The sequence below is a fragment of the Stegodyphus dumicola genome, chromosome X2 (genome assembly GCF_044657685.1).
Source record: "Stegodyphus dumicola isolate Sdum_Otavi_A_Nest chromosome X2, ASM4465768v1".
NCBI lineage: Eukaryota > Metazoa > Arthropoda > Arachnida > Araneae > Eresidae > Stegodyphus > Stegodyphus dumicola.
The window spans coordinates 158,344,387-158,366,918 of NC_140781.1; the positions used below are offsets into that span (position 1 = coordinate 158,344,387).

The following is a 22,532-nucleotide window of genomic DNA, read 5'->3' on the forward strand; positions in this document are numbered from 1 at the left end:
ACTTACGGCTAAATATTTTGTGTTTCTATCTTGAAAACTACTTTGCCAGTGATCTGTTCGATTTCGATGTTCAGTTTCAGATTTCCGAACAGCACATCGTGAATGGAAACGCTCCGGGGGTCTTCCTGCACTTCTTTCTTCTGGGATTCCAGACAAAAATTCGTCCTGACGGACCAGCGTTTTTTTCTTAGAAATGTTTCGCTTTCTTCGTAAATCTAAAGAAGTCCATGCACTTCGTGGGTTAATGACCGCTTTTGTTATCTTGATTTGTCCATTTCTTGACCTGTTTTCCGAACGGTGAGGACACTTCACCCTTTCTTTGCCTCGGACGTTAGCTGAGTGGACGGGGAAAATTTCACCCTCCTCCTCGTCATTCATTCGCCCCGCGGGGCGCTCAACTTCGTTGTTCTCTGGACCTTGGCTAGGGGAATTTTCTTTCCTGCTGCAAGCTTTCGTTTGACTGCGAGTCATAACAGCATTGATTTTATAAGGCTGCATTTTATTCTGTTCTATCAATCGGGCTGTTCGATTTCCCAGCAGAGAATATTCTTGATTCAGGTCGGAGCTAACCACTGCGGCTTTAGTAATGACTTTCCCAAAGTCCTCTCCCTCTAATTCAATTCGAGCCAAGGGTAAAGACCAGGGATGTAAATCTAGCGGCTGCTTAACCAACACTGTCTCTCCTAGAAGCATCTGATGTGTTACTTGGTCCAATCCGATCAGATCGATAGTGGAGCCAGTATCTCGGAGTACAGGCATTTCTCGATTATTTACTCTTGCTATACCCATATAGGGAGCTAGCCATGTATCTGGAGATCCTGAAATGCCTAGTTTGTTTACAGCTTCAGCGGCCTCTTGTCTTTTTAACCGAGGACACTGAGGTCGGAGATGGCTATCTGAATTACATTCATAACATCTAGGTATTCTCCGTTGTTCGAAAACACTTGACTTCCATTCCTCCGCAGTGTTTTCTTTCGAAACATTATCATGGCGACGTACTCGATCTGAAAATTCTCCTTTTTTCCTTTCTTTAATATTTGAATCCTGTTCGGTATTTTTAGTAAAACCTGTTGGTTTTTTTACGGACTTTCGTACTGCTTCATATTCATCTAATTTCTTCACTAGTTCGGCAGAAGATATTATACTCGGCCACTCATCCACGAAGTGTTCGCGAATTTCGCTGTTTACTCGACGTTTAATTTGATCCGTCAACATTAAGTCTTTTAGCGCATCGAAATCTCGGACGTCTACTCTGTTTAACCATTCATCTAGATAGTTTTTTAACTCAAAAGCAAAGTCTTTATATAAACTACCCGCACGACGCTGGTGTTGAACAAATTTGACGCGGAACACCTCTGGGTTCAACTTAAACCGCTGCAAAAGAATTTTCTTTACGTAGGAGTAATTATCTAGCTTCTGTTCCGGCTCTCGTAGAATAATAGAAACAATGTCCATTGGCAATAGAGCCATCAAATGTGACACCCAATCTCCTTCCTCTACCTTCGCTTTGCGAGCCTGACGCTCAAACATCGCTAAGTAAAGCGAAATATCCGATGATTCGGGATTATATCTCTGCATTAAATTTTGCAAATCTCTCATAGATCTCGGAATATTATTTTGAGAATTTTCTCTGCCATTATTGGCGTTTGTCAACCTTAGACGTTCTAATTCAAATTCTCTCTCATTTTCCCTTTCAAGTTTACGCTCTTCGGCTTCTTCGCGTCTATGTCGTTCGATTCGCGCTTCGATAATCGCCTCTAGTGTTGCCTCGACGAATTTTTCGTCACACTGAGGGCTCTGTACAATGAGGTTTTTAAGATCTTGTATTTTAGCATTTGGGGGAACTTCTAGACCTAATTCTACAGACAGATTTATGAAGTCTTGCTTTCTACCCTTGCCAAGATATGACATTTTGCCAGTGACAAAATTTTAAAATGATACAATAAAATAAAACTAAAGGTACCAGTTTGTCTACTCTGAAAGTTTCACACTATCCAGAAATACTACAGTAAAACAACATAGCAATGCAATTTATGGTATGTATGACGTAAAATACGTACCATTAGCAACATAAAAAAAATTAAAGTAAATTAAGCATTTCTTAAATAATCTGTTGCAGCTTAACACATAACCATACATAATGCAGTATATAAAAAAAATTTGCTAAATACTTATTGGCAAAGAATATTAGTCACAAAGAGTAATACTTATTGACTCAATTTACAACTGATGCGTGCTTTCTAAAGGTTGAAAATACTATTATAAAATTCTCTACTCATCAAAAACAAAACATTTACGAGTAACCATTTAAACATATAATTTTGATACACAAAAAACAAACTCCATTAAAATGCCTCTTTAAAAAGATAATGCCATATCAACTTACCCATTGCAGACAAAAAAATAACAGCTCTTCTTTCCTTTCTTTTCTATTTGCACACGCGATTCAATGACCGAAGAAGGAAACCAATTGAACAATAGTCGACTGGGCGATTCTTCTTTCACTAAACACCAAAAGCACTTTCACTGCACAGAGGGTGGTAAACACCAAACGCGAATTCACAACACTTCACTCTTGTCTGGACTTCTTGTGTCTTGTCTTTACACCCGAGGGAGAATTTTACTTCACACTCTTTCCCAGGCACTTCCGGAACTAGTCTTTGTAGTACAGTCAAAAGTCGTTAATTCGGACACCCGTAATCCGGAATGATCTATAATCCGGACCTCAAAGCTAAAATCTTTCTGCGCATGCGCCGCATTGACGCATGCGCATAGGCGTTTTACTCGTGTGCACAAGACATTTACGACTGCGCATATGCATCTGCGCAAGTGCAGAATACGTTTTCGCGTGCGCGTTTAATGTATGACGGACAGTATAAGCTAAAATTATCTAATTATCTATTTCAGTTAATGTTGATAATTGCGTTGTTCCTTAATCTTCAAATTGGATCTGGCTTATTATTTTTTGCAGACTGTAAGAGCAATTTTCTAAAAGTAAGCTTGAACTTTCGATTATGTCAAATAGAATTTCCGATGCTGGAGCTCCCAAAGGATCTAGAAAACGAAAGTATGTTTCGATGTCCATCAAACAAAAAACGAATTGCTACAAAAAATGAATAAAAGCATATCCTTTGTTTATCTAACCGTTCCGAAATCTGTTTATCAATTTCACGCAGCTCTGCGCAGGGGGTGGGGGGGGGGCACGTCGCAGCACGCAATGAACTGGAAGTTGATCTGTCAACACTATCGTTATCTTCAGGGCAGATGTTTTTATTTTAGTCGGCTTACAATTCCTTACTAAATGTAGTATTTAATTTCGATGTACTCCGTCTTTGATATGATTTAAATCAAATTCCTCGTCATTATAAATATCACGAATACAAATCACATAGTTTTCTGTTTGCAATTTTCTAATTTCGGCTATGAGTAAGGTATGCTTTACGCATCCGCGCGTTAAAAGAAATGTTTAATAAAGTAAACAAATAAATATTAGGCTTCTTTTTTGGTAAATTTGGATACCCTTTAGATCATAATTGCTCATTATTTTATAAATTACGGTTTCATATTTTTAGTTTTATAATTTCTGCATGCCATCTTACCAGATTTAAACTGATGATCTATAATCCGGAAAAATCGATAATCCGGAATCGCCGAAGTCCCGACGAGTCCGGATTAAAGACTTTTGACTGTAGTTGATTCTTCACGAACGCTTCTCATCGATGATCCCTTTTCAGCTGCTGGTTAAACTCTCCAATCTTTACTGTGAAAGAATATTTTTCCACTGCTAGAATCGGCTGATTCTGAATGAAGATAAGAACCGGGACGGTTCTCCAAAACGATCACGTCTTTGTTTGCTATTGGGTTTTTACGATCCCACCGTTTGCCACCAATTAACACATACCTTCTAGCTGTAGCGATTTTAGCTGTAGCAATTTTTATTGGTAGCGTAATTAAAAATAAGGTAAGTGTTAAATTTCACAAATTGAATTTTAAGGTAAGTTCAACTGCTTATTATAACAAAGTAGTTTGCTTAGCAAAGTAGTCCATTTCCAATAGGAAACGATAATCACTTGAGTTCAAACAGAGGTAGCGGAGAAAAAGTCCGGCTACGCTTCTTTGAGGGTTTCTTTTTCCGCTCTTGACAGAGCTTAGTAGCGACTCGGGACGAGCCGTAAAATACACAAGAGAGAAAGGGGCTCTCTAAAGCTTACTAGCGACTCGGGAAGAGCCGTAAAATACAAGAGAAAGGCTCTCTCTTCTCTACGCAACAACTGCGTATACTTCAGACTAAAAAAAAACTCTCTAATTATTTTCACTCACTGTTTTTATGTCCAGGTTTTCTGGGCGTGTCTTGTGCGTCTGCTGCAGTGATTCGCTAAACGTCTTTTTTGGAGCATCTCTCCATTGGTTAACAGGCGCTGATTGTTCTCAGATACTGTCTTGACAGCCTGAGAAACTGAAATTTTCCGTGGGAAAATTCAGAATGTCTTTTTGGGAGGTCTATCTAAATTATTTCGAGAAACAGGCAGTTGGCGACAGTCTATCGCATACACACAATGGACACTCCACAACCCGTGAGAACTTGTATGAAAGTTTCCTCCTTTCGTAAAAACAATATGCTTTCCGAACTTTGTTGGGGGTCACGTTCGACCTCAAGAATTCGTAAGTGTCATCAGGGTGGTCATCTGGCGCCCATTTGAAGTCTCCTTTTCCCAGACTTCGTGGGAGCCCGTGGGAAAATAGCTGACGACGTTACAGCTATAGATTCCTTCCCCCTTCGGAAGAACTTTTCTCGAGTTGAAACGAAGAGGAAAGTTCTCCTCATCATTTCACTAACTTAAAAAATGACCCGAAATAAACTGTTCTCTCGATAACACTTTCAAACACACCTTTACAGGAACACAGCTATATTGATTAATAACAGTACTAGTAATGTCACTATTGAAAAGTTCACATATAAGTCAATAAGGCATTAACTTTAGAGGCGAGAATTAATGGAATATTTAAAATCAGAACCACACACCACCAGATCTTTTGGCAGAGCAAAAGCATCAATATATTTTCTATAAATTCGCGACCGATTCAGAGATCTACGACCGTATTCTTTGTTTAAATATGAAAAAATCAGCAGCGAAAACACATACAAAGCCATTGTCTACTTAGTACGTCAACTGCACAACCCTGATTGACGGCGCGGCAACACTTTTTCACGCGCTTTCGACAACTTCCGTACTCAGAGAATATAGGATGTCGGGCAGACCTGTTTTTTACTAGCAGCGACATCTGGCGGCCCACAACTTGCTGTCGACTCTCGTAGCGTAGAATAACCGTCCAGGTGTGTCAGCTGAGATTTGCCGTATGGACAAACCTGCCCTTCTCAGTCCGATAACCATGCCACTTGTAAAATCATCCATAGCAGAAATAGCGGCATGAAAATTGAACATTCTGCAGATTCCTTCAGTGTGCGCTGTAGAGCTGTGCATTTCACATTATTTACACAACTCGGTGATGTGCATCTACACTGAAATTTGCATCATTTTCGGACCACTCCTTGGTTTTGCATTTTCAGTATCGGATTATGTATATATATACAGAGTTCAAGACCCAGAGTCATCAGGACTTCGAAGATTCTGCATTTTTACAAATTTTTGGGTTTTAGATCTTCGGTTTAAATATAGAAAGATGACATACGACATACAGGTATGACAACCTTGGGTTACTTATTCTTGAGGTCATATGGAAGAATGCTAACCTCCCAAAAGGGCTGGTATCACAGCTTGTGTGAATTCTGCTGCACTGAGCAGCAAAAATTGGCAGTGATAGATTTTTTTTTTTAGAATTTAGCCCAGCAGAATTCATAATTTGCAGAGATTGCATGTGGTACCAAAATGAGTAGTGCTGATCCTGCCTTCTTCCACAGCCATCTGAGAGTCAAAATTACAGTTCTCATCCGCATCAAAACAACATATTATTAGATCAATCAGTGTATTATTATTGGCTATGATGTGATTCACCAGCCAGCAAGTGTTTGAAAGTGACATGAGGGAATCTTGGTTGGTTGTGAGAATTTATAGCATGCATGCTTCTTTTGTTGAGTACTGTATTCTCCATCCATATATTTTGTAAGCGGGAATTTTTATTTATTTATTTATGAATTAATAATTTTTTGGCTGGTGGTGTGGATATTGAGCATCTAGATATCAGACTTCATACTGTATATGTATATATAATGACAATGTCTGATGTAAAGGTGTTAACCATATCTACGGAAACCATTTCCATTTTCGCTTTAAAATTTGATAAGATATTGTATATTTTAATTTTTGTTTATGCTTTTGTAACATATTTGTTTGGAAAACAAGTTTTATGGATCTCTATATAATAAGTATTTCCACCCAGTTTCAGCAATTATTTGTCAGTACATTTGTATTTTTATTTTCACACTCAACTCTTATGCCCATAATGGCATTGTTAGAAATTTAGAAACGAGAGCAGTGTTAAAAAAAATGATATAAGCTTAGTTTGTAGGTCCAGATATTCAAATACAATTTATGATGATAATTTTTCATCAGCAATTTAATTATTATGAATTGAAATATAGTAACAGTAGGAAAGATTTGAATAAATAAATAAAGAGTAGTAAATCTGAATTTGATTTGAATCTGGTTTTTACTTTATTTTGCTATTTATGGCGGAGCAGAAAATTCATGAGATTTTCTTGCATATGATTATTTTAGCAAAGTATGTTAGACTGTTGGCCATAGAAAACACACTAAAAAAATTTTTTTTAAGATTCATTACACATGGACGAAAATTTCCAAAATATCATGATCCAATTAATTTTACATCATAAGTGCGAAGTGTAAATGAAACCAACTGTTCAGGATAATCTTATCTAAATTTGTATGTTAATTAGCTAATTATATTTTGTAATTTGATATTTATAATGTGATGAAATTTTAAATAAAACAATTTGTGTTTGGTTTTTTTAAAGTGTGATTTTACTTTAATGTTTGTTGCCTTTGTAATTTTCATATCTCAAGCGCATTTTTCCTGACTGAGATTTTCGAAATGAAGTGCCGTTACAAGAAGTATACAAGCAGCAGAATTATATTTCAGTAATGAAACAATCTCTACTGAGTTTGCTACTCTGTTGGCCCTATATTGGGCCCAAGATAAAATTGTTGGTCCTTGCCCAAATGACCTGTTAAAGATGGGGATCATTTCCTAGCCAGCAACTATGATAAATGATCATTGCTGATCACCCAGAGATGTCTTTGTTGGCTAAAGTAATAAAAAATGGGAGATTTCTCTTATGGTTGGAAGAAAGATACTGTTAAAATATTGTACCACAGCTGGTTGTAAAGAAAATAATTTTTCTAGTGCCACAGTTGTAGTGCCAGTTAACGGTCTGTTCATCCAGATTTTCACCAGAATGATTAGTAGTTGGTAGTATCTTTGCCATCTTTAGTAGTTGATTGGAAAATACATAAATATTGGTCTGTTTTGTTACAGTTACTGTTATATGGTTTTCTGATAGCTTACTATCTGATTCATTTGCTTTCCCCCCAGTAATTTCCTTTCATTATTTGTTCTCTGTATATTATAGAGATGTTCATTGTAATGCTAGGTTGTAATAAAAGTAATCCAGTGCTTTATTTCATGAATTACTTAAATTGTTGTTGTTTCGTTTACCTTCATTTTTTTGCTTTTGATATGCCTTTTCTGATTAGTGCTGCACATATCCCAGAAACTATTTTTTTTTTCTTTTGGTTAGTAATCACCAAAGTGCTAATCCAGGATCTTCCCATTGCCAAATTAAGCATTATTAAAATTTGTTTTGTGAATATGCTTTGTTATACATATATTGACTGTGGTAGACTCTTTTTTGGCCAGTGTCTGGGCACTTTGTCTTGGCTAAGTCTAAGGCTTTGTCTTGGCCACGACTAAGAATATTACCCAAATTGATATTGCATCTATGAGGAAAGACAAGACATATTCTTAGACATATACTGTCTTATACGGGAGTCAAAACCCATACCCGTAATTTTGGATTAATAGTCGGCCACTGCTAACTACATTGATGAGGGCAAGATTTAATTCGTTGTTTATGCTAAAAATTTCAGTCTGGAAAAGTGCAACGCTATTTCAGAGATTGAAAATTTGAACATTATTTATTTACTTTTTGTTTTAAAAATAGTTGCATTTCATATTAGTCATTGAGAAACTGTTAAAATATGTTGTTTGACTGTCATGCAATAACTAAAAGATATGAAGAAGAAAATTTCATATTTCTTTTGTTCTTATCGTAGTATGAATAGTCCAGTTCATAAAATGCATGTGGCAGGAAGATGGGCTAAACAATTTCATCTGAGTTGCAAACAGAAATGTTTGTAAATGGATAGAATAAGAGTTATTTCAAATAGAACTTAAAAGCAGAATCTAGGCTAACTAATTGAAAATAAATCTTAGACAGATTATTAGCTGTGGCTTAAATACTATTGATATCTATCTCTTGTATTCTCATCAATTTCTGAGATTTTTTTTTTTTTAACTTTAATGAAAAGTGTGCTAGTTTTGTGGATTTATGTGCAAAATTTATTTTTATAAACTTTTTAAAGGTGCAAAAATTTACCAGGTTGCTGTATTTTAAATTCATGTTCTAGGCAGACATTTAAATTTCCAGCTGAATTCATCTTTATTTTTATTCCCCTCAAAAAATTTTATCCCCTTTCTGGAATAAATAATTTTTGTTACAGATCTCCTAGTTTGAGAACCTGTCAACGTGTTGGTGATTTTAAGATCAGTTTGTTTAAGAAAATTTTAACAAGATGATCTGTGAATTTCATAGTGCTTCTTTAACAGATATAACATTATTTAGCCGTTATTAAAGTAATGATTATATATAAAAAATTTTTAAAGTGAAGCAATATATATATATATATTTTTATTTCCTGACGTCTTGTTTGAAATATTTTTATCTTTCATTTTGCAGATTTTTGAATATTCTGATTCTGGAATTTAAACAACATAATAAATTTTCTGAGTTACTTTTTAGCAAAAGTTAAAAAAAAGAAAAAGCTGTTGTAAATACTAAAGTTAATTTTGTATAACTTAACTGTCCATCTCTTGTGAGAATTCTTTTCCAGTAATTGGGTCAGTTTGTAGATATGGGCCACTTATATTTCTAAAATTCATTTTAAGCTCCTTTCTGAAATTTTTTCAAGATTCTATTTTTACTTTTAACAGGGTTAGCATATATATTCTAAATGTAGTAATTGTTCATACTGGAAAAATTTACAATCTACGGAATTTAATCCCAATTCTAAATATAGCAATTGTTCTACACTGTTACTTATAGAAGGATAATTTTTTAAGTTATCCTTGGCAGTGATGAGAATTATTATAATAGAAAAATATTAAACATGTTAATATTCTAATACAATAAAAATAAAACATGAATAATTTTTTAAGTTTCTTTGTTAAATGTGTCACTTTATCTAAGTATAACATAGGTAACTAACAAGAATGCTTCATAGAAATACTTTTCTTTAGCATCGATGCTAAGCTTAAAAATGAAAGTGGAGACCTGGAAGAACGGTAAAAGTAGGAAGCTGAAAATACACATAGAATTAGATAGCACATAAAAGAATCTAAAATTCTGAAAAACACTTTAAAACTAATTAAAATTAAACCAGAGGCCATTCATTCAATATTAGTTGTTTGTATTTGATGGGAGAGAATCGTGCTTCATCTTCCTTGAAGATTAGTGGGCCCACCAGCAGCTAAGCAGTAAAGTTGTTGAATGCTGGTTGTTCGGTCCGAGGTTCGAATCCCACGGTTGGGCTGGCTGCATGGGTATTTTAGTTGTTTTCCCCATATGTAATGTGTGTATGAGACAGTTTCTCTTATTAAGTCTTCCACAAAGGCATACCTCCCCTTAGGCAGATAGCCCTCTAGGCTTTGCCGTAATAGCATAAATCAAACCAAACCATGAAGATTAGTTTTGGTTAAATTAAGACAGTTTGCACTGAGCTCAATGGAAAAGGTTGTCTTACAGAATACTTTCTTAGCCTGTACAGTAAAAGCCCGATTTTTTTCCATTCAACTAACTGACTCAGAAAAATGGAATATTTTAAGAATTTTAGATAAAAAATTTAACCCCTTCGTGCCGACTGTCACGTCTACGTGCCAGCAACGAACACACTCACCTACCGGCCGACACGCAGGCGTGACAGAGCATTTTCCCGGTTACTACCGACTGTCACGTATTTGTGCCAGTGTCCTGGAATGTTTTTCAAACTATAATTTCTGCCACAAGATGGCACTGTATGTCCATATGGTTTCAGATACATGTACATTAGACCTTCTACTCGAAATGAGAGAAACATGACTCACATACACGTGTTTTTGATTATATAAACAAACGGGGAACTAAATGTTTCCGAATGGCGTGATTTATGACGTCTCTTTAAATCGCACTTTATTCGCATGTGGTAGTTGTTTATCGTAAGTAGAAGTTTTATATGCACTAAAGCGTTGAGTATTTCGGTTTACAGTTCAGTTTTTAGAAAATAATTAGATCTTGTTAGACGTGAATTCTTTCTGTTTTTACCGTTGCAGTCAAAGCGTCGAAAATGTTTAGCAGAGCATGAAATAGCAGAAATGATGCAAAATATTTCAGATATTGATTCTGAAATTCTGATATTCTGATATTGATTCTGAAAGATTAACTGAAAGACATTTTCCAAAACTTTGTTCAGAAGAGACTGATAAGAAAATGAGACGACGATGCTTCGTTTGTTCACATTCCCGGAAAAATCCTCCAAAACGGCAAATGAGTTATTACGAGTTCAAGGAATGTAACGTCGGACTGTGTGTAGATCCCTGTTTTCAAATTTTTCATACGAAAAGAGGATTTTAAGTAATATATTTAGTTTTCAGATGTATAATGTTAAAAGTCATAAAATGGTGAGAAATTAAAATAAAATGTGTAAACAAGAAATAAGGTAATTAAAGTATATATATAAAAATATCTATAAAGCATAAGCCATTTAAATACTCTATAGAGCATTATTAAACAATGCATTGATACTTCGGAAATTTCATGGATTTAGGCTTAGTAGCAAAAACGCCCCCGGCCCTGGAGAGACGCTCGCGGAAGACACTGCTGGCCTCTGCAATAAGCGCGTGTTTTCGCTACCCGGCTCGAAGGGGTTAATGAAGAAGAGATTTGTAATGCCATTAAAGAAATTGCAACATTATTGACTTAAGTACATTGTTGCCAAACAGTAGATTTAGTGCCAGTAATGGAGGACTTTCTAAGGGTAACTGGCTCGTATACACGTTACACATTACAAACATCCATCCCGTTCACAGGATTCAAATTACTAGTGTTCAGCGACTCCTCGACCGCTCATGTTTTAACAGATTTTTGTATTCGAAGTTCATGCCTTTATACAAATATCAAATAGATAGCTTCTAAGAGCATAGTTTTTAATAAATTTTATAATTTTGACAGCATTGTTCAATTCTATTGCTAATGTTTTTGCTCTAAGGACCTTTCGATGGATCAAGCAGTGTGAAAAAGTTACATTATCATTACCAGCAGCTTTAAGGAATGATTGAAAACGAATATTTTCGCCCATCGTCGCTTTTACATTATCTGTGCATGCTTTAAAGCAATTTTTTCATTTAGTTGGAAAAAATTCGTCAACTTTATATCTTTCTTTGTTGTATGTTCTTCCAAAGGATGACAAAATCAAGTTCTTCACCGATATTTTCTGTATAAATGTGTTTGTATTTAAGATACCTTTTTAATTTTGATGATTTTGTGATCCCTGCAGCCAGGGGGCGGAAGAGGCTTTTTAAAACAGTACGAAGTCCAATATCTAAAATGATCTAAAATCCAAACCTCAAAGCCACAAACATTTTTTTGTATGCTTTACCCATGCACATTTGATTGTTCTCCCTATATTAAAACATGTGGAGAGTCCTGATTCTTAATTTCACTTAGGTACTAAATAAAATACTTTGCTACTAAAGAAGCAATAATTTAAGCATAAATTTGTGAGATCAATAATTTGGCTCCATACCTGCATATCTGCTTGGCATACTTCTCGAACCGAAACATTCTACATAGGAACATTCTTGATTTTATACCTACTAGTATTTTATCAGATGTATCTGTGCCAGTAATGGACACCGACCCGGCGAATCATTATTTATTATATTTTGCTTTCATCACTGCATGTTTATGATTACATGAGAACTTGAGTAATGACTCATGCAGTGATGTGTAAACTCGTATTTTTATATATTAGTAATTGAATAACAAGAATATGGCAACGTTTCATACTGACATTACGCTTGGCGATGACTACAATTAAATGCACTAAGAAATGTTGATGAGGAAAAATTCAACAAAACTTTTTTTTTCATATGCAAAAAATAGATTTTGTTAATGAAACTCATAGGTGAAAAGATTACATTTAGTGCTATTTGAATTAAGAATAACTGATATCTTAATCACATAAACCCAGAACAGTCGTCATAGCTCGTATAGCCGCACCGGTTGTCAGAATTTAAGGAAGACAAAATTTTTGGAATTTGGAGAAGCACTGAGTAGCAAATTTAAGGGATGAAAAAATTTTTACAATTTAGGGAAAGTACTGGGATGCAAAGCTTAGGGGTGGTGAAAATTTAGAATTTAGGGAGGCGCTTTGTAGCAGAATTTCGGACCTGCAGAGACTGCCATCAGATAGTTAGGTATCTAGCTGCGAACCTCGATAAGCCTTAAGTATATGTGGGCATTTATTTATTAAATTCTCGGATAAGCCTTAAGCATGTGCAAGAAATATACATAAGTATAGTAAATAACTAAACTAAAACAAGCTTAATTGTCTTTAATTGTTTTCCAAAATTTAATACACATTTAGCACTGTATTCAGATTTATCTTCATTTGCCATTTCACTCATGTTTATGTTTTGAAGAAAAGTGTCGCTCAATACAAAGTCGTTAATTCGGACACCCATAATCCGGACCTCAAAGCTACAAACTTTGTGCGCATGCGTCTATGTAAGACCTTTACGGCTGCACATATGCGTGTGCGCATGCGTATAATACATTTACGCATGCGCGTTTAATGTATAAGGGACGGTATAAGCTAAAATTATCTAATTATCTATTTCAGTTAATGTTGCAGATTGCGTTGTTCCTTAATCTTTGAACTGGATCTGGTTTATTATTTTTTGTAGACTGTTAGAGCAATTTTATAAAAGTAAGCTTGAACTTTCGATTATGTCAAAAAAAATTTCCGATGCTGGAGCTCCCAATGGATCTACAAAGCGAAAGTATGTTTCGATGTCCATCAAACAAAAAGTAGAATTGCTGCAAAAAATGGTAAAGGCATAACCTTTGTTTATCTAACTATTCCGAAATCTGTGTATCAATTTCACGCTGCTTTGTGGTGTGTGTGTGTGGGTGGGGGGGGGGAATGCTGCAGCACGCAATGAATTGGAAGTTGATCTGTGAGCACTATCCTTATCTTCAGGGCAGATGTTTTTATTTTATTTGGCTTATAATTCATTACTAAATGTAGCATTTCATCTCGATGTACTCCGCCTTTGATATGATTTAAATCAAATTCCTCGTCTTTATAATTCGCTTCCGATAGTGAAGAAAGTGACACAGAGGTTATTGAAAACGAAAAAATTTCGATTGACAAATTAGTCGGTATTCTCGACACAGCAATTATAGGACTTGAACAGCGGAACTTTGTAACTGAACAAGAAATTATGTCTGTTTATAGAATTAAAGAGAAAGTATTATCACATAAAATGAAGCAACTTAAACAACTTACATTGAAATAAATGTTTAATAAAGTAAACAAATAAAGCTTCTTTTTTTGTAAATTTTGATACCCTTTAGATCATAATTGTTCTTTATTTCATAAATTACAGTTTCATATTTTTAATTTTATAATTTCTGCATGCCATCTTACCATATTTAAACTGATGATCTATAATCTGGAATTGCCGAAGTCCCGACGAGTCCGGATTAACGACTTTTGACTGTGTTATATGTCCTTTTGACTGTGTTATATTTTGACTGTGTTATATGTAATTATATATGTACATAAAGTACATATCAATTTGTCACCATTTTCGATACACCCATACTTTTCTATCCACACATCTTGAAATTATCTCTTTTTTTGCTTTTTGTTTGTTCATGGTAATTTTTTTAACCGCTTCCCTTACACATTTTTTTGAAAAAAATTGCAAAAAATCATCACATTTTTTAATTTTATTATTTAATACTAGGAAACGAAACAAAACAAATTATATAGGTTTTAAGTTGAATTTTAAATTTTTTACAGGTGTAAAAGCATTTAGTTTTTACATTAGTTTACTATCCCGAGTTATCTCGGGGAAATAAAAAAATTAAATATTAGTCATTGTATGAGAGTTTTTGAAACAAGGAACAACACAAAGTGATATCTAACATTCTATACACTGGTAATCTGGTCTCTTTTTCTTACTGGCTTACCTCTGGAATCTCTTTTGCGGGAGCACAGAGGACACTGTCTCATTGGATTTGATTTTTTTTAGTAGCAGGAATAACATCTGGAAAATGCCTTGAGGTTATAATCACTATCTGAAAAATCATCGCTTTCGCTGTCTTGCATCATCACAATCATTTTACTTTTTTTCAACACAACTATCATTCTTTATACATTACTAATCCACAAGCCGACATATACTAGACAATAGGGAAAACACGTGACCAGTCCCGCCAAAAGAACCGCAAAACCATCAAAACTTGGCGAATTGCCAATAAAAGCTGAATATTTCCTTTCATTTTCTCCAAGCCGAGTGAAACCGTGATAAAACAAATCGTACTGACAAATTCTGCTTTGCCCGAGTTTTCTCGGGATAATAATTAACTGCAATGTATACGAACCTGGGATAATCAGGCAAGCGGTTAAATAATAATATTTATTTCACTAGGTCAATATTATTGTGCTACTATACTACACGTGCTATAACTATAACTGACATACAATTGAGATATCGACGCGTGCGTCCGGGAATGGTACAATTTGTTCAGACAATGTCGCTGCATTCTGCATACTATCGGCCGATTCCATATCCAGTCAGGCGGGGGGGGGGGGGCATCCAGGATTGGTACAATTTGTTCAGACAATGACGCTGCATTCCGCATACTATCGGCTGATTCCATATCCAGTCAGGCGGGGGTGGGGCTTTAACTGATATTTTTATATGTTATACTGGATTCAAATATGGTACGTTCATAACTTTGCGACAAAAATTTTTTGGGAAGAAGAAAAAATGTTTGTATATCTTATACTTTATTTTCGGAATTAAAGTGGGTCACTCGGTGACCCAGGGGCCATAGGTTGCCGACCTCTGGTATAAGCAATTAAGAAATTCAGGTGAAAAATCTTCAGTTGATACTAAAGTTGCTGAACTATTTGCAGACGAATTCATTGAACTCATTAATAGTTTAAAATTATCTCCAGAACAAATCTGGTCTTTTCTGACAATATGTACCGCAAAATAAAGTGGCAACTTCTATAGGAAAGGCTCCAACTCGTGTCAAAGTGAGACTGATAATTTTACCATGTGCAAATGCTGCATGAACACACAAGTGAAACTTTTTGTAATCGGAAAAAAATCACGACTTTGAGCATTTAAATGAGTAAAGCGTTTCCCGTTATATATCGTGCAAACAAAAGAACACGGATGACACAAATGTTAATGAATAGTTGGTTTGAAAATCATTTCATACCCGAGGCTCAGCAGAATTCAATTGGTTTACTGAGGCCTACGGTTAATTTTACCTGATGATGCCAAAATTGTCCTGATTGTAGACAACTGGTTGGCTTACTTACTAAAATTTTAAGAATAAAATTTTAATGAAAGAAAATGTATCCGTATTTCCAAATTGTACGTCCATCATTCAACCTATAGATATTGGAATAGCGTACGCGCTGAAAATGCAAATACAAAGTACAATTTTTAAAATCTGTGTTAAATTTCTTGAATAATGGCAAGACTTTAAGAATTAAAAAAATATTTTAGTGTAATATTTAGTATTTTAAAATATTTAGTATTTTAGCATGGCATAATTTATGGCCAGCAAGTATATTTCATGGTGAGGAAGAAAATTATAGCCGCCAATGTGAGATTTTTCGGATATCGCAAAGCAACAGTTATATTTCCCAATTAATGGATTTTTTAAAGAAATGCAGAGAAGTAGTAATAAAAAGAAGATAATATAGCAGAAGTTTTTCATTGCGATAACAGTGCCCCAATTACCAATAAATTAACAGACTGCGAAATCTGTAGTATGGTTCTAGATCAAGAAAATACTGCTACCAATAGTGTAGGAAGTTATTGAAAATGGGAAAATTTTGAGGTCTGTGGCTTACAAAGCGATGCAAAAATTATCTTAAAAATGCACAAGGCCATTTCTGTGTATTGATTTTGCATTATTTTTGTTATGAATATTGATTTTCACATGAAATTTTAAAACATAATTATAAAATGTATATTTAAAATAAAAAAAAAAGAAATGTGTCAAATCTCATTGATTTTCATGATACATTGATTTAAGAAAGTAATTGATTGTTACATTAAGATGTTAATCTTACAAAATCTTTGGGAAGCTTATTTTTATAGTAAAAGAATATCAGTTCCTTTTCCTCAACGAACGCTAACTGCTATGATATTGTTTAAGGCTTTATCTTCTAAAGCACAAATTACAAAATATTACAGGATAGTTATTATAACCATCAGACAGGGGAACACCACCAGATTGCTTGCTTTTCTCTCTAGGTCCTATAAAGTTAAGCTTGTTAAATTTATGAATTATTTTTATTTCTTATTGATTTAAATAGTCCAAAAAGCTAACAGCAATAGACATGGAATGTGTAACGAAAGGGAAATTATAGCCCCGTTCACATGCAACGCTCCTTCGCACAGCTGCCGTTAGCAAGGGGAGAAAAAGGAGACATGAAAGAGTTTCGTCTTTAGGACCCGTTCAGAAGACCACCGTCTTCCTTCCCCTTTACACCTAAAGCCTCTGTGAACAATCACGTCTCCGAATTGGCAGATTTCTAATACTGTTTGCACATTTTTAACGTGGTTTACTGTTATTAATTTTGTAATCTGTACTTTCGCAACTGGTACCTGAACTTTCGTAATGGTTCCTGAAAAATATATGCTTTTTAATTATTATTATTATTTTATAAGCTGTTATTTAGTTCACTCTTGGTGCTTGTCGCTATGGTTAAAAGATGGTAATGGATTTTTAAACTGCTTCCCGATAAAATATATAACTCAAACTTTGTACATACACTGCTTGTGAATGTGGTGTCACGCTTTTGATTTTTAGAGGATTAGATTTTTTTCAAATTTAAAGTTGAAACGACTTTTGCAAATATTAACTAATAAACTGAGAATCTCAGAGTATTATAGTTTGCACCATAACACACTGTGGAAGAAAAAAAAATAAATGAAATTTTTAGTGTAATTTTAAAAAAAATATTTTGGGAGAATTTTTGAAAATCGTTCATATTTTTAGACTTTTTGACGCCCATTAATTTTAAAATTTCATATCTAAAAATATATCGGTTACAAACTTCCGACATTTTCACAGCTTATAAAACAAGCTTTCGCATTAAAAAAAATGATAAAGGAAATTAATCGGATGATTTTTTTTTTACTTTTTTGAAAGATATGCAATAAAGCAGAATGGGAAATATTGGTTCTTCTTGGGCTTCAATTCGAAACATCGGTTTCAAAGTAATAATCTCATTATACCACATTATTTTTATGACATTATTTATGCTATATAAGTTGTTATTATTACCAGTTGTTAGTTCAGCGTGAGATTGGAGATATTTCTTACGTTCTTATTAGATTGAAGCATAACTACTGATTATACTTAGTGATATTCTAAACACTTGTACGAGTATTTCTGTGGAAAATTCCAGAACTTTGAAGTGTTTATGATGATAAAATAAATTTAATTAAGCTATCGTCGGATTTGAGTGAAATGACAATCATTTACGAATTATTATCAATCTATTACAAACCCGTACGCACGCAACAATATTATAATTAATTAATGTATTAAAGTTGTTTTGAACGTGTTTTACAAAACAAAAACAGGTAAATAAGAATTCTGCTTGCGTTTTATGAGTTTTTGCAATTTTTCTGGCCACATAAGGTTTTAAAAAAAGGTTGTAATTTATGTTTATATTTACCAATTGAATAAATAGCACTAGGTTTGATTTATATACATATGTGTGTATCGAAATTCAGTAATAAAATTTTAAAGATTTGAAATGATTAAATATCTATTTAGACAGTTTGTATTCTTTAAACTGCAAATGCAAACTGAGAAACCTTTTGCACTTTTTTCAATAAATCCTTTTACTTAAAGTCCTAAAACATATACAGGTATGGACTAAATTTTTTATTATTTTTACTGCTTATATAAAATTATATACTTTATAGAAACAAGGATGGGTTTTGCAAAATACTGAAAGGAAAAAATTATTTGAAATGAAAATGTGACTGAGATCATATTTGTTTTAAAGATTTTAGATAAAAGCGTATTTTCCCCCCTCAGAAACTGATTCATTAATTGCAAAATCATTCCTTGGAAGTTATTAAGAACACTCTAATAAATAGAATAAAAAACTGGGAGACATTGAAAATTGTAGGAGAAGAAAGACATTTTAATTGTAAAATTTTTCTTCAAAAATTTAAATTAAAAAAATACTAGCAAAAACGCTTTTTCAGCTTAAAATTATTTTGTCTCACAAAACTATTTAATAATATTCATAAAAAGTAGATGAAAATGCTTAAATTTTTTTTAAAAAAATCATTCAAAAGATACTGAGTCCCTTTTCGCGTTGAAGCCTATATGCACTTGTCTTAACTTATTAGCTTTAATTTGAACGATAGCCTTGTCTGTATTTGTCTATAATTTCCGTATCTTGTACAGTTCTATCTAATTTTTGGGGGATGCTATCACATCGCCAGACATTTATCAGCGCTATTATTTCGCTGACAGTCCAGCGAGCAGTAACTAAAATTAAGTGAATCGCGCAGTATGGTACGGGAAATCTCCCCATTTGCCCTGCTCCCGAGAGGTAAGGAACATTCAACCAAGTTCTACCTCTAATTCGGCGAGGCAGTTAATGCTTGTCCCATGTGAACGGGACACGTTGGAAGAACCGGTTTTCGCTACCGGTCAAATCTGCTCTTGTGAACGGGGCTTATGTATATTCTCTATGGGCCTGCTGTAAAAAATAATATATTTTAATTTTGATTTGATGCAATTTAATTATGTACACTCTTTTGAAAAAAAAAAAAAATCGAAGCACCAAGAAGGACTTTTGCGGCTGTGATGAAATTTGATATGCAAAAACATCTTGATCGAACATGCAAATGATCAAAGTTTCAAGGTAAATGAACAGAAATTGCGATCATAGCACACATTTCTAGTACACAATTTGCAAAGTGTAAAACCAGTAACGGAGGTGGAAAACTTATCTTTTTTTGTTGTTGCCATTGTAATTCCTTAAAGAAGCAACTAAAGATCCCATTATGTCAATATTGGAGACTTTACAGACAACTAAGCGACTTCGAATGGGGTTGCATTGTAGGGTTGTGTGAAGCTGGTGGTCATAGCGAGCAATAGGTCACCACCTGCAGAGTACAGACACTGCTCTGCAAAGATGTTGGTAGTAATGGTGGCTACAAGGAAATTGCCAACGAAATGAAGGCTCTAGAAGGCCAAGGAGCATAAATGAGGCAAGATAGGATGATAGTTCGCCATGCCTGAACCTCCCCAACAGTATCATTGTCGACTATTCAATGCGCTACAGCCACATCAATACCTCCCGTGGTACCGTCCACCATCTTACAGCGTTTGTCTGAGGCGGAGTTATGCTCACAGAGGCCTTTAAGATGGTTGCCTTTGACCCCACGAGATCGGCGGAGTCGTCTGGAGTGGTGTCGCAGCCGATCATCATGGTTGCCATCAGACTGGCATCATATAGTGCTCAGCGATGAATCTCACTTCACTCTTGAAGCAGATGACAACCATGTTTCTGTCTGGAGAGGACGGCACCAGCGTTCCCAATCAACCTTTGTTTTACAAAAGGCATACAGCCATAACCCCTGGTGTGATGGTGTGGGGCACCATTTCTTATGATAGCAGGTCATCCTCCGTACATCTTTAACAGCTCAATGATATGTTGATACCATCCTACGGCCGGTTGCATTACCCTTTATGGCACATCATCCTGGGACCATTTTCCAACAAGATAATACCAGGCCACATACCCCTCGCATATCTCTGGACTCTCTCCGTGCAGTGGATACTCTTCCTTGGCTAGCAAGTTCACCAGACCTTTTACCAATCAAGCCTGTGTGAGGCATGGTTGGCCACCAGATTTGGGCACCACAAAATATCACAGATCTGGAGTGACAACTGATGAATGCCTGGCAGAATGTATCGCAGGATGACATCGCAGGAACCTCTACCACTCCTTACCTCAACGAATTCAAGCATGCATTGCTGCTAGGGGCGGTTCGACCAACTACTAATTTGAACACTCAATGGGTGATTGTGAGCCGCGAACAGATACTATGATTTTTTAATCATTTTATTATCTGAGTATGAGCTATACACATATTCAATTTCATCAAAAACAACCACTTCATGCTTCGATTTTTTTGCAAAAGTGTGCATTTTGGTTCATGCAAAGAAAATTTAATTATGTGTTCAGAGAAATGCTGGTGATCAAAATTAAAAGACAGTCTGGCCAAAGGTGGCCAAGATCAAGGAACACTGTTTGCTTTCCTTTGTTGATGACTGATCCCATACCAATGGAAGAAACTTTCATAGTTAGGATGGAATCATCTAAAGTAGCCATGTTGAGTTGCATATCTTTGAAAGTGGTCCTTTGTAGTCCCAAATATGTAGTCTTAGAACCCCATTCAAAGCTGTTTAGGGCTGCTGTAGATCTGGATTTTTTTTTGTTTATTGGCACATGTTTAAGTTTGCATCGAGCATCTCTGCTAACAGAATACTTCAAAAGAGCTTTCATTTGAATGAATTGGCTAACTTACTAATCATTGTATTGCTTAAACCTGAGTTAGCATGTGTGGGATGAAGGCCCCTTAATTGCTGCAATAAGTCAAATGCTTGCATGGGTCTTTCAGGATCTGAAAAATGCATTTGTAGAAAAGTGGCATGTAATTCCAAGAGACTTGATCAACAATTTGGTAAATTCTATGAAATTAAGAAATGAGGTTTTCATTTCTGTCTGTGATGATCATGTACGATGCAATGATGGGTTGCAAAACAGGGGGATTATTTCCTGATCATTTTGAAATCACTATAAATTTGATTTTATAACCATTTTGAGATTTATCACCTGGCAAACATGGAAATTTATGTTAAATAATGCTTTTGTAGAAATTGTTTTTCAGTATGCAGCAATTATTTCTATCAGTATTCTTTTATTATGATGAGAAATAGCAAAGAATGTTTTTTTGGTTTAATATGTTGAACAAATGTTATATTTGTAATGCTTTTACACTTTATATGTTATATATTATTTAAGGTGATTAAGTATATGGAATTTTTTAAAATTTATGTAATCTTTTTTGAAATAAAATTTCATGACAGAAACAATTTCTCTCACTTTCATTTCAGTACATATTTATGCAGCCTTATGGGGCAAAAAGTAATGTGGTTATGAATTTTTTTTGTGTGTGGCATTATGCTTTTTTTTTTTTTTTTTTTGCTAAAATACTTTAATAAAGTTCACATTCTCAGACTTTGTAACTGCATATCTGCTGATTTAGATTCCATTTTTAAACAAATTTCCATTCTTCCCATTATTCCAAAACTTTTGCTGCGCCTGAACTGTGCTTATAAAACCAGTCGTCATATCTACCAGCTGTCCTTAGCAGCACATCAAAAGAAACTTTTTTAGAAACATTGTTTTCAGGATGGCTGACTGGTTGACTTAGACAAAAACCAGTTCTTTGGGGTGAACCCATGAAGCAAAGAGCTACAAGTGAAACATTTTTGGTTCAGTTGCAAAATAGCTAGCCTGGACATCTGGCTTCAGTGAAACTATTTTAGCTAAAAACCCTCCAGTGATAGAAGAAAGATCAGCTCATTTTTTTTGAAACGTTTCTGCTAGCATTACACATCCCCATAAGGATCCCATTTTCTTCATTGTTATGAACTATCTTTATTTTAAGTTATTTGATAGTAGAATTTTTGCATAAGTTATACAGAGGCTGTTCGCGCATTTTTTTAGACGATTTTGGTAAGCATTAATAAAAAATCGTTTGCTGCAAAAGAACCAATTGCAATTGTACTATGTTTTCAAAAGTCAAAAACTATCGTGTGTGCCTTGAAAGCTTTGTTTTTATTCAAAATGGCGAATTTAACAAAGCAGTGGTTCGAA

General features: G+C 34.7%; 1 protein-coding gene across 11 annotated transcripts in view; it reads left to right on the forward strand.

Moving 5' to 3' along the window:
* LOC118183397 (nipped-B-like protein A) overlaps window positions 1–22,532 on the forward strand; it is an 83,459-nt gene that overhangs the window by 43,109 nt on the left and 17,818 nt on the right. The window contains exon 6 of one of the 11 annotated variants that reach the window (XR_004757228.2): window positions 5,838–7,091. The exons of the other annotated variants lie outside the window; for them this stretch is intronic. The gene's annotated coding sequence lies outside the window, so the exon portion shown is untranslated. Of the gene's footprint in view, window positions 1–5,837; window positions 7,092–22,532 lie in introns of those variants that run through there. 11 annotated transcript variants of the gene reach the window in all.